This window comes from Mus musculus, chromosome 10 (genome assembly GCF_000001635.26).
Source record: "Mus musculus strain C57BL/6J chromosome 10, GRCm38.p6 C57BL/6J".
In the NCBI taxonomy this organism is placed as follows: Eukaryota; Metazoa; Chordata; class Mammalia; order Rodentia; family Muridae; genus Mus; species Mus musculus.
The window spans coordinates 73,688,965-73,701,190 of record NC_000076.6 but is presented as its reverse complement, the minus strand read 5'-3'; the positions used below and the strand labels follow the sequence as shown (position 1 = coordinate 73,701,190).

Below are 12,226 nucleotides of genomic sequence, written 5' to 3'. Positions count from 1 at the left end.
CTTCTCCCCTATGGGAAAGAACAAGATGGAATCCCTGATTGGTACAAAATTATATTTCCAGCACTGTGCTGCCTGCATGTCTTGGGTATAACATGTGCTCCCTTTTAACATTCCATTTGAAAGCAATAAGCACTCCTAATACAGCAGATTAACTGATTTACTTTCTAAATATGCTCAGATTTACTTTCTAAATATATTCAGATTACATTAAGTCGGTTAATCTCAACGAGCCCCCACATCTGATAACAGTGTAACATACAACCTTTTACACAGAAGGAACGCTGACAAAGGGGCCAAACCATGTCACTCCAAGGTCAAAAGCAAGCTTCTTTCAAGTATTAAGCCACCAAGGACTTAAACCTGTTAAAAAACAGGATAAAGAAATCAAAGGCTAGTAGCTCTGGGACTTCTCAGGCAGCAGAGAATCCAGGGTCAGAGACGTAATTAAATTCTGCAAGGTTACTCAGATCACTGGGACTCTATACAGGGTGGCATGAGTGGGGTGGGGTGTCTGTTCACTCTGAATTTGCTTTGCAGATGCAGCTCTGTCTGAAAGAGGACAGCAATAGATTAGAACTAGAAGAATAAATTCTTCTAGTACTCTTTCTACTTTAGTTAAAATTCAACAAATAACATGCACTTCTGAATAAAGGAATTCTCTGAGCTTAAATTTAAGTGCATTAATGAACAGGAGTCTATATAGGTACATACTAAATAAGAGAGAATGGAGAATTTCAATTCTTGGCTTGTTTGAGAAGTACACAAGACAATACATGCAGAATATATAGAATATTTTCCACACCTTTAATTATCAGAGATAATCTCCCTCCAGCATTTCCTTGTCAGCTTACCAGAAAAATAACTCAGAACAGAACTGGAAAGGGTAAAAAACATTTTTGGCAATGCACAAGATTATTAAGAATATTGTTTTATGAAGTAAGGAATGCTGAATGATAAAGATAGTATGCATCCTTTGGTATAGGACGGCTGGCTGCAAGTACTTATTGATCATTGGTTCTATGTGGAGTCTTATGTGATTAGGAAACATTGAGGGAAAGTCACAATCCTGTGATCAGGTCTGTGAAGAAAGCAGCAGACTCTAGGTCCTATCATCAACAAGCCTTTAGTAAGTAGACTCGTCTTTGTCTCCTGAGGGTTTTACATCCCAAAGTGCAGGTACTTGCCCTGAATACTCAGTGTCCTCAGAGCCTGGGATACCTCCTGCAAATTAGAAAGAAGCAAAAAAAAAAAATAATAATAATAATAATAAATAAATAATGGATGTAGCAATAAAATGGCCACACACCTAGTGGCTCTGCATGGCACCTTGTAACCTTTCATTTCCTTCTATTGACAGGTATATCAGCTCTCTTCATTCCTTTCTCGTGGCAAAGGTCACCAGGAATAGGATAGAGGTGTTTCTTTTCCATAGGTGTGCATTTGTGCATTGCAGGGCTCAGGCTACACTATTGTAATTCAGATGTATGTTTTCTCTAAGGAAAATTGGATGCTATTACCAAGCATGAAAGCCTTGATAATAGAACTTGAGAATAATGAATGTATAATATATCATGTATATTACAGGCATGCTTCCAAGCAGAGGCATCTTCGAGTTTTAGAAGCAAAACTTCTATGCCTTTTAATTTTCTTTGGGTCTTCAAAATATATAGAGCAAAGTATAAACAACAGAGCAACTCTCTCGCTGCATAATATGAATCCCCTCAGACACTTTGGCATTTCACCTTTGAAAATTATTACCCAGACAATGAGTTGGGCTGGGACAAAACTTCTGTTGATGGCCTTATTCTGTTTTCAGATTCCCTGTCTTGGCTGTTGCCCCTTGGTCCAATATATACTCACTATGGTTCCAGTCCTTGCTATTATGGTGAGGGTCCTGAAAACATCATTTCTGTAGAGATTTCATTGTTTGAGAGTATGAATCTCTCTCTAGTAGTCTATTATCTATCCCTCTCCCCCACCCCTCTCCATAATCATGTCCTTTGACTTTGAGACAGGGTCTTGGTATGTAGCCCAGGTTCATAACAAACTCACATCTCCCTGCCTCGTTCTCTTGGAGCCTGGGTACATTAGCACATGCCATCAAGCCAAGCTGATTTGCCTGTAGTAAACTCCTTGTGCCAAGTCTTCGCAGTAAAAGCATGAGCTCAAGCAAGAATTCAGAGCCCTAAATCTCTCTGGAGAACTTGGTGGGAGTTCTGTGCCTGGCCAGTAGCTGACCTAAGGCTCATCGGGGGTTTCAATAGCTCATGGATATCAAGAACACCTGCTTCAGCAAAGTCTCTCCTTTCACAGGTAGGGGCATCTATGTCTTTGAAAGCTACAGCCATGAAAATGAATACCAGAAAAAGGTCTTCTGTTTGAATGATGTTGGTTGTTTTTATTTTAAAGGAACCATGTTCTTTGGCTAACAACCTACTTTATTAGGGGGAGATATATTTCTTACCCCCATCATTGAACATAATAAATTATATTTCATGCACCTGAAATGTCACCATTGAAATCTTAGCCCTGATACTTAGGAGAAACAGAAGTAGCTGCTCTCTTTCTGTACATGGTGTATTTACCTCACTGCCACAAGGCTTTATCTGATTCACTCCATCTTACCAGAATCCCATGATAACACATGCCCTGTCACTTTATGCTGATTTTTATCCTCAATTCTAACATCAAGTCCCATCCCTGAAAAACCCAAAAACACCAACCCAGGTTTTGATTAAATATTTGTTGAGCAGCGAAATTGATGACAAACAAATCTTAAGCAAGTGGCGATGAACTAGGATTCTTGGCATTTGTCTGTCAGTCATACATGAGACAGTATGGTGGAGTCAGGCATGCTCAAGGTTCACAGTATAGCTCAGTTACAGCAGGTCAGTAGACACTATGTTTTCAATAAGGTGAGTCCCACTTGCTGCTCTTCCAGAGGTCCTGAGTTCAATTTTCATTAACTACATGGTGGCTCACAACCCTCTGTAATGGGATCTGATGCCCTCTACTATTCCTTGTGATCGGGTGAGTTCGAGTTGTTAGCTCAAGAAACACAAGTTATACTAAAGATAGCTCAGAGCTTGTGCTTACATAATACATGTATGAAATTAACACTATTAACAAAGACCTGCCCTTGGACCCAACTTTCCAGGGCTGTGTTTTCTATTCTAGTTTTGCTAGCAAATCCATTCTGCAGCTGATTCCTCAGTTCAGATAATATCACTGGGCACTTGATGTTCACAACAGGACCTTGCCTCTCACTACCATTGATTCTGGAGTAAGCCAAATCTTCAGCATACAGCACAGTTAGATCTCCCCCAAATCTGTGTCAATTAAGAGTAAATCTTGTTAGAAATGAAAGGCCTTCAAAACCTTTACTGACTCAAAAGGAATTTGAATGGTGGATATAAATAAACAAATATGGAAAGACAGTGAGACATTTGGATTAATAAGCAATGTAAGGGTTTGCCTCATGGCTCCAGCTGCATATCTGACATCAATGGGAGGGGAGGCCCTTGGTTCTCTGAAGACTTGATGCCCCAGCATAGGGGAATGCTAGAGTGGTGAGGCAGATGTGGGTGGGTGGGTGGAAGAGTACCCTTATAGAAGTAGAAGAAAGGGGAGGTGGAATAGGAGTGTTTTTGAAGGGGAAACTGAGAAGGGGGATAACATTTGATATGTAAATAAATAAAATAACCAATAAATTAAAAAAAAGGGCTAACTGAGCAAGGTTCTGATTCACCAGAGGCATAAAATTAAGGACTTTGCATAATCATGAAGAGATTGTCCTGAAATATTGAAGATGACTGGGTTCTCTGCATATAGAAGTGGACAGATGTGATTAAGTTGAGAGGCACAGGAAAGACACCCACTGCTTTTCCTACAAAATCACTCTATTTGACGACATTGAGACCAGCAGACAGTTCTCTAATCCAAGAAGAATGGAGGCGGGGGGGGGGGGGTGAGGCAGCTAGTGTTTTCAAATTTAAAATCCTAATCCTGTGTCTTCTTAGCCTCCCCCCCCCATGACAGAAAAGAATTGAGCTCTTACCCTCTCAACATTCTGAAATGTTTGGATTTAAATGCTACTCATGCACTTGCTATAAGGAGAAGTGTGTATAGGAAGGACAGTGGAAGGAAAAAGGAGTAGCTTGAGGGAAAGGGTAAGAGAGGAAGTAGAAGAGAGAAGATGGGAGGGTGAGACCTGTAGGGACAGAAATGAAGAAAAGTAGTCCCATCATCCACAAGGTTCTTAGTGAATGGGTTTTCACCTGTTGAACGTTAAATGAACTCAGTTCTTCTTTTCCTCTGTCCTCTGCCTGTGTCTCCTGAGTGCTAGGATTGAAGGAATGTGCCATCACTCCTGGCTATATAAAATATTTTAGGAACATAAACCTTAAATCCTTGTTATTTTATAAAGTTGTTCATAAGCAGAAACTTTAGAAAGTAGTTAACTTTAAATTATTTTTTAATTGAGGAATAATTATGACAGTGTAGAATAGATAATTTTCAATTTTCACCATGGCTGGATAACTTCAAAATGACATTTTTAATAATCTTTACCAGAGTTACTTTTAAGCAAACTTACCAATCAGTGAAATATTTATTCACTATTACCTTTTGAGGATACATGCTCTACAGAAACTGAAGTGAAACAATTAAAACATAGGAACTAAATGGGAAAAATAATAGGAATGAAGCCATTTGATTAAGTCAATAAGGATATTGATTTACTGATGTAATAGAGATCCGCATTTAAAATTAACATTTTCTTTTCTAATGTATTAAAGTTTTATTTTCCTTTCTATTGCCAGGCAAAACACCACAGCCCAGGCAACTTATAGAATCAAGTGTTAAAATTTGGGGCTCATGGATCCAGAAGGTTAGAGCCCATGACTATTTGAAAAGGTGAATGCCATCAGGAAGGGAGGCATGGTGTTAAAGAAGAGCTGTGAGCTTATAGCTTCAGCCACAAGCAGAGAGCAGAGACAGAGAAGGAGCTAACTGGAAATGGTGTAGAATTTGGGAATTTCAAAGCCTGCCACCCAGTGACACACCTCGTCTTTTTTATTTATTTATTTATTTGTGCGTGTGTGTGTGTGTGTGTATTTTTTTAAATAAGGTATTTTCTTCATTTACATTTCCAGTGCTATCCCAAAAGTCCCCCACATCCCCCCCCCCACTCCCCTACCCACCCACTCCCACTTCTTGGCCCTGGCTTTCCCCTGTACTGAGGCATATAAAGTTTGCAAGACCAATGGGCCTTTCTTTCCACTGATGGCCAACTAGGCCATCTTCTGATACATATGCAGCCAGAGACACAAGCTCTGGGGGGTACTGGTTAGTTCATATTGTTGTTCCACCTAGAGGTTTGCAGACCCCTTTAGCTCCTTGGGTACTTTCTCTAGCTCCTCCATTGGGGGCCCTGTGATCCATCCAATAGCTGACTGTGAGCATCAGGCCCCGGCTTAGCCTCACAAGAGACAGCTATATCAGGGTCCTTTCAGCAAAATCTTGCTAGTGTGTACAATGGTGTCAGCATTTGGAGGCTGATTATGGGATGGATCCCCAGGTATGGCAGTGTCTAGATGGACCATCCTTTCCTCTCAGCTCCAAACCTTGTCTGTGTAATTCCTTCCATGGGTATTTTGTTCCCAATTCTAAGAAGGGGTAAAGTGTCAACACTTTGGTCTTAGTTCTTTTTGAGTTTCATGTGTTTTGCAAATTGTATCTTGTATCTTGAGTATTCTAAGTTTCTGGGCTAATATCCACTTATCAGTGAGTACATATCATGTGAGTTCTTTTGTCATTGGGTTACCTCACTCAGGATGATGCCCACCAGGTCCATCCATTTGCCTAGGAATTTCACAAATTCATTCTTTTTAATAGCTGAGTAGTACTCCATTGTGTAAATGTGCCATATTTTCTGTATCCATTCCTCTGTTGAGGGACATCTGGGTTCTTTCCAGCTTCTGGCTATTATAAATAAGGCTGCTATGAACATAGTGGAGCATATGTCCTTCTTACCAGTTGGAACATCTTCTGGATATATGCCCAGGAGAGGTATTGCAGGATTCTCCGGTAGTACTATGTCCAATTTTCTGAGGAACCGCCAGACTGACTTCCAGAGAGGTTGTACAAGCTTGCAATCCCACCAACAATGGTGGAGTGTTCCTCTTTCTCTACATCCTTGCCAGCATTTGCTGTCACCTGAATTTTTGATCTTAGCAACCTGACTGGTGTGAGGTGGCATCCTTAATCATCAGGGAAATGCAAATCAAAACAACCCTGAGATTCCACCTGACACACCTCCTCTTACAAGGCCACGCCTTCTAATTCCTCTCTTGGCCTTGATCCCTTGAAAGTTCTGTTTCTTCCTTAAGCATTTGAAGAAGAGGATGTAAGAGGTGTAATTTATTGTCAGCACTGCATCACTCTTATGCGATGATTCCTCCTTGCAGTTATCCTTCACATTCCATCATGCTTCACGCAGGCTATCTTGAAGACTGCAATTGAGTTGCTTTAGGCTAGAATCTGAGCAGGAAAATTGCTAATGATGGAAACTGGGTATGAAGCTCCCCATCTTTTGTAAAAGTTTTAATTACAAATACCAAAAATGGGTGCGGGCATTTGTGGGGGTGGAACGCTTACAGCCATCTTAAATGGACCCGTGAAAAAGATGATTAAAAAGTACATGTCCAAGCCCTGGTCACTGAAGAGCCTTACATTGTCTTTCTTTCATGAGCAGAGTTAAAAGAACATTTGAATAGGTCATTCTAAGGCACACCTAGAAAACCTGCTCTTGTGACTTTGGTGAAGGAGGGTTCAAAGTCAGCCAGCATGGGCTACTTGTCAGTCAGGACATGCCTTGTAAAAGAAACCAAACCAGGACTGGAGAGATGGCTCAGTGGTTAAGAACCCTGACTGCTCTTCCAGAGGTCCTGAGTTCAATTTCCAGCAACCATATGGTGGCTCACAACCATCTGTCATGGGATCCGATGCCCTCTTCTGGTGTCTGAAGACAGTGACAGTTTATTCATATAAATAAAATAAACAAATACATAACTAAAAAAGAAAAAAGAAAAGAAACCAAACCAAACAGTAAAAATTGAAAAAAAAAAAAAAAAAGGTTTCTGAAACTTTGGAACATTCTACCTCAGCAACTGACTAAAGGTGGATATAACTCTGACTGCCATGAAGGCCCTGGGCACAATGGAATTAGCTCTAGAACACGAGTCACCCATCCCAGCAGCACTTAGCACAAGGAACTGTGTGGATATAAAGGGATAAAAATGCTTCTTCCTGAAGGTGCAGTAGCTACCGAAATACTTGTTGGCAATTGACATGAGGTGAATATAGGATTCAGTTTTTTACAATGTTTTAATATGTAGTGTTTGGCTGTAAAAGACTTTGGAGAGAATACTTGCTTTTAAGCCAGCTGTTCAAAATTGTTGATGAAGTGCTTAAGGAAAACCACCTGGAACAACTAAAGAGATTGGGACAATCTAATTTTGAAAGGATTTTGTTGTTGTTGTTGTTGCTGCTTTAACAGTTTGCTTCTGATGTTACAGTTTGAAAATCATTGTTAGCTGATACCTGCTGGGGAAAGGAGAATCAGTTTTCTCCAATGGCGTCTCCCTCATTATATAAACTACCATGAAGGGGAGTCCTGTGCCGGGGTGCAGTTGCCAAGACAGAATGGACTCTATGTTTTGTATGTGTGTTTTCTGTTTTGTTTTACTATTTTTTTTTTAGTTACTATTGTTTTTATTTGTTTGTTTGGAGAGTGAGAGGACACAAACTTTGGAGTCTATGGAGGTGGAAAGTATCTGGGAGGCATTGGGGGAAGGGAAATAATATGATCTTGATCAAAATATATTTTATAAAAAATTATGTAAAAGATAAATTAATTTAAAAAGTAGTTGTCCAAACAGAAGTTCCAATTTACATAGGCATCTATTGTGGGCTATAAACAGTATAAATATGGATAGTGGGGATTTCACAGAGCCACATCCCTAGGTAAAAGGAGACTGCTGAGGGAGGCAGGCAGAATTGTATTTAACAGGGTTGAGACCCCAGTAGTTTATTGTATCCCAAGGGGCAAGGGGTCAACTCTAAACAAGTAAACACAGGAGCAACAATAGACAGTTTACTATATATTATAGATTTTACATTATATATAAATATGTATTGTGTGTAACAACAATAGTTGTAGATGATGGCATGCATTTGAGAAGGATGGAGGGAAGAGTTGGGGTGAGAAGAGGGGTCAGAAATGGTCTACACACCGTATTAAGGAAGAAAATTCTCAGAAGAATACTCAAACTAAAAATACAGTATTCAATAGTAAGGAAACTTAACAGGTTTCCTAACTATTAGCAAAATCAAGACTTCTCATCTTTTCATGAATGTGATATTAGTGCCACACACCCTGCATTTGTGTATTCTCACTGTAAATATTTTAATTCTGACGCTTGGTTTTCCACACTGGACATATGGTGATGTATTAAAACTCTCTAAGCCTCAAACCCTGTTTGAAAAAATTGATACTGGGTCTGTCATGTTCTGGGATGAGGATGACATCAGATAACAGGCATGAGGCATTTCCTCAGAACCAACTCTTCCTCCATTTTGCTTTGGTAATTAGAATGTGTCAAACTGTACCCATCACATGCACCAATGACAGTGTGGTATTGAATACCATGCCTTTCTCTCTGTAGCCTTCATTTCACTGGACAAACTGGGGATGCAGTTCTTATCTATGACAAGCCATTCTGTGGCAGAGAAAGATGCCTCAAGAAGGAAACAGATGGTGATGATCTGGGGATGTTACTGGGTATGTTGTCTTTGATGCGTTCATACTAGGCTAGTCAGATGTCATGATAGTGATCATAAGATAATAATAAACAGACTACATGGTCCAGGGCATTGGTTCATCACTTATTATTGCCAGAGCTAGTAAGTAATATGGACAAAGAAGGATTTGTCTTTGTATTTATCACTCTGCCTATCATGATAGGAAAGATGACAAGAACTTTGTCATATGCAGAATTCACATCTGTACTCTGAAGTTCATTCAAATCCGCACTTCTGATAAACTGACCAGTTTCCTATATTGCAAACCCACTTTTCAGGACAGAAAAAACGTAAGTGGATCTTTTCTAATATTACAGAAACATTTTCCCTCTCTCCTCTCTCTGAAATGTGAATGTCAGGGCAGATGTGCAGCTCTCACCTGGCATCCAGGGGGAACCATGCAAGCTTCTGCTGCCAGAACAGAGATATCAGCAATCCCCAGCACGCATCTATCTCTATACCTCTATAGGTAAGGCGATGGATCTCCTGATTTCTCTCACTATGGAACCACTTGTAAAGTATATATACACTTGGGTCTGTTTCAGCTTCTACCTGTTGTGCTGTATGAGAAATCATCCTTTAGATTTGTAAGACAATCTAACTATGGAGAAGACATCAATGCAAACACTGACACCATTGTAAAGACTGTGGAACTCAGGACAGCGACTACAGTTTTCTCTGATGTTCTTTAGGAAGAAACTGTATCCAGTAACTAGGTGGACAGTATACCTTGCTTATGAAAAACTCTTTGCATCAGAGTTCATCTGTACAGTCGCTAACACCTCTGTTTTGGTGCAGTTCCATTTTAATAAATATTTGACATGTTGGTAACCATGAAAAACACGTAAGATGTGACTTGATAATAGCATAGCTTTCTTCTCTCAAAGGCATCAGTAATTTTTGAGTCCACTCTCAGATGTCAATCATTTTTTGCCAAATTAGCAGAGATTAATATTAATTTTTAATGAGTTGAGGTGTCATGCTACCATATTTACTCTAATTTGAAATATAAGATATGTTTTTCTCCAGTACTGAATATGGGGGACAGTTCAGATGGGCTTCAGTGAGAAGACGGACATGCTCACAGAAACAGCCAAAAATGAAGAATAGTGGTCAGGGCTTCTTTTTATTACAGGACACTGAATCTATAAACCTCATGGTTCAGAAGAAAGTATAGTGAATGTCACTGACAAATATTAAGTCAACTGTGTGATACTTAAGTTTCATTGTCAGATCAACTGGATCTGGAATCAAGTAGACGCCGCACTGCTGGCTGCTGCCATTCCTCAAGGATGTAAGAACCCGGCTTCATTAGGCTTACAGAGCCTTGGAGGTCCCGTGGATCTGTGTCTTGCTTTAACTGTGTTTGAACGGAACAGACTCAGGGACTCCCACTGTACTTGCTTCCAGCTGCCTTACAAGTCTCTCCAGTCGCAGCCTCCTGGACCATCTCCTTGCCGCCTTCAGCTCCTAGGACCAGTCTGCACCATCTCTTTGCGGTTAGCTCATACTCCTGATCAGCCATGACATCTCAGATTCGTCAGAATTATTCCACTGAAGTGGAAGCTGCTGTGAACTGCCTGGTCAACCTGCATCTGCTAGCCTCCTACACCTACCTCTCTCTGGGCTTCTTTTTTGAGTGGGATGAGGTGGCTCTGGAGGGCGTAGGCCACTTCCGCGAATTGGCCAAGGAGAAGCAAGAGGATGCCTAGTGTCTCCTTGAGTTGCAGAACGATCACGGGGGCCGTGCACTCTTCCAGGATGTGCAGAAGCCATTTCAAGATGAATAGGGTAAAACCCAGGAGGCCATGGAAGCTGCCTTGGCCATGGAGAAGAACCTGAACCAGGCCCTCTTGGATCTGCATGTCCTTGGGTTTGCCTGTACAGACCCTCATCTCTGTAACTTCTTTGAAAGCCACTTCCTGGATCAGGCGGTGAAGCTCACCAAGAAGATGGACAACCACCTGACCAACCTCCATAGGATAGCAGGGCCACAACCAGCACAGACTGGCGTGCCCCAGGGATCTCTGGGCAAGTATCTCTTTTGGCGCTTCACTCTCGAGCAAGACTAGGAGGCCTCTGTGCCTTCCAAGGGGCTCCACCTCTGCTCTGCACCAGCCTGCCTTGGGACCTCCACCTGAATGAACCTCTCAAGCCACTAGGCAGCTTTGTAACCGCTCTGGAGCCTCTGTCAAGTATTGGACCAAGTAAAAATAAAGCTTTTTTGAGACAAAAAAAAAAAAAAAAAAAAGGAATGAAAACCACCCACTCTCCAGAAAACTGTGAGGTTTCTATCACCACATTCAGACTGCTAAGGAATCAGGTGTTGTGGACAGGAGAGCTGCGAGGTTTTCAATTTCTCTGTCTACCCTGCATGCCTGGTTGTACTACCTAGCCACTAACATAACAATCTCCTGTTAGTACACACACACACACACACACACACACACACACACACACACACACTCTTTCTCCTGTCTCTTTGTGTCTCTATCTCTCTTTCTCACTCTCTCACACTCATTCTCTTGCTATTTCTTTCTTTCTTTTTCTTTTTTTTTAACTATATTTTTATTCAGGACATAGGGTAGGAGGAGTGTAGAAATAATATCACATCTATTTGAGTGATTCTCAATTTTTAAAAAGATGTCCTAGAAGGCTTCCAAAGGGAGTTTCCTTACTTTATCCTTAGATCCTGATTCAGTTAAATTTTTTTTTACATTTTTTAAGATATTTTCTTTATTTACATTTCAAATACTATCTATCCCTTTTCCTGGTTTCCATTCCGAAAACCCCTATCCCCTCTCCTCTCCCCCTGCTCATCAACCTAGCCACTCCTGCTTCCAGGCCCTGGCATTCCCCTACACTGGGACATAGAGTCTTCACAGGACCAAGGGCCTCTCCTCTCATTGATGACTGACTAGACCATCCTCTGCTACACATTTAGCTGGAGCCACGAGTCTCACCATGTGTACTCTTTGGTTGGTGGTTTAATCCTTGGGAGCTCTGGGGGTACCTATTAGTTCATATTGTTGTTCCTCCTATGTGGTTGGAAACCCCTTCCGCTCCTTGAGTACTTTCTCTAGCTCAGTTCAATGGTAGGTTGTGCTCAGGTCAATGGTGGGCTGTAAGCATCCACCTCTGTATTTGTCAGGTACTGTTGGAGCCTCTCAGGAGACAGATATAACAGGTTTCTGTCAGCTAACACTTGTTGGCATCCACAATAGTGTCTGGATTTGGTGATTGTTTATGGGATGGATCCCCAGGTGAGGCAGTCTCTGGATGGTCATTCCTCTTGCTAACTTTCTATTGATCAGTTCCTCTATTGCACTGTGCCTTATGCCTTATATAGCTAGCTATACTAGAG

The 12,226-nt window shown here is 41.1% G+C and overlaps 1 protein-coding gene and 1 pseudogene across 14 annotated transcripts in view; one reads left to right on the top strand and one right to left on the bottom strand.

Annotated features, from left to right (window-relative positions):
* The window catches only part of Pcdh15 (protocadherin 15), a 1,553,555-nt gene that overhangs the window by 948,641 nt on the left and 592,688 nt on the right, over nucleotides 1-12,226 (bottom strand). The window lies entirely within an intron of this gene.
* On the top strand, nucleotides 10,177-11,094 carry Gm6407 (predicted gene 6407; annotated as a pseudogene).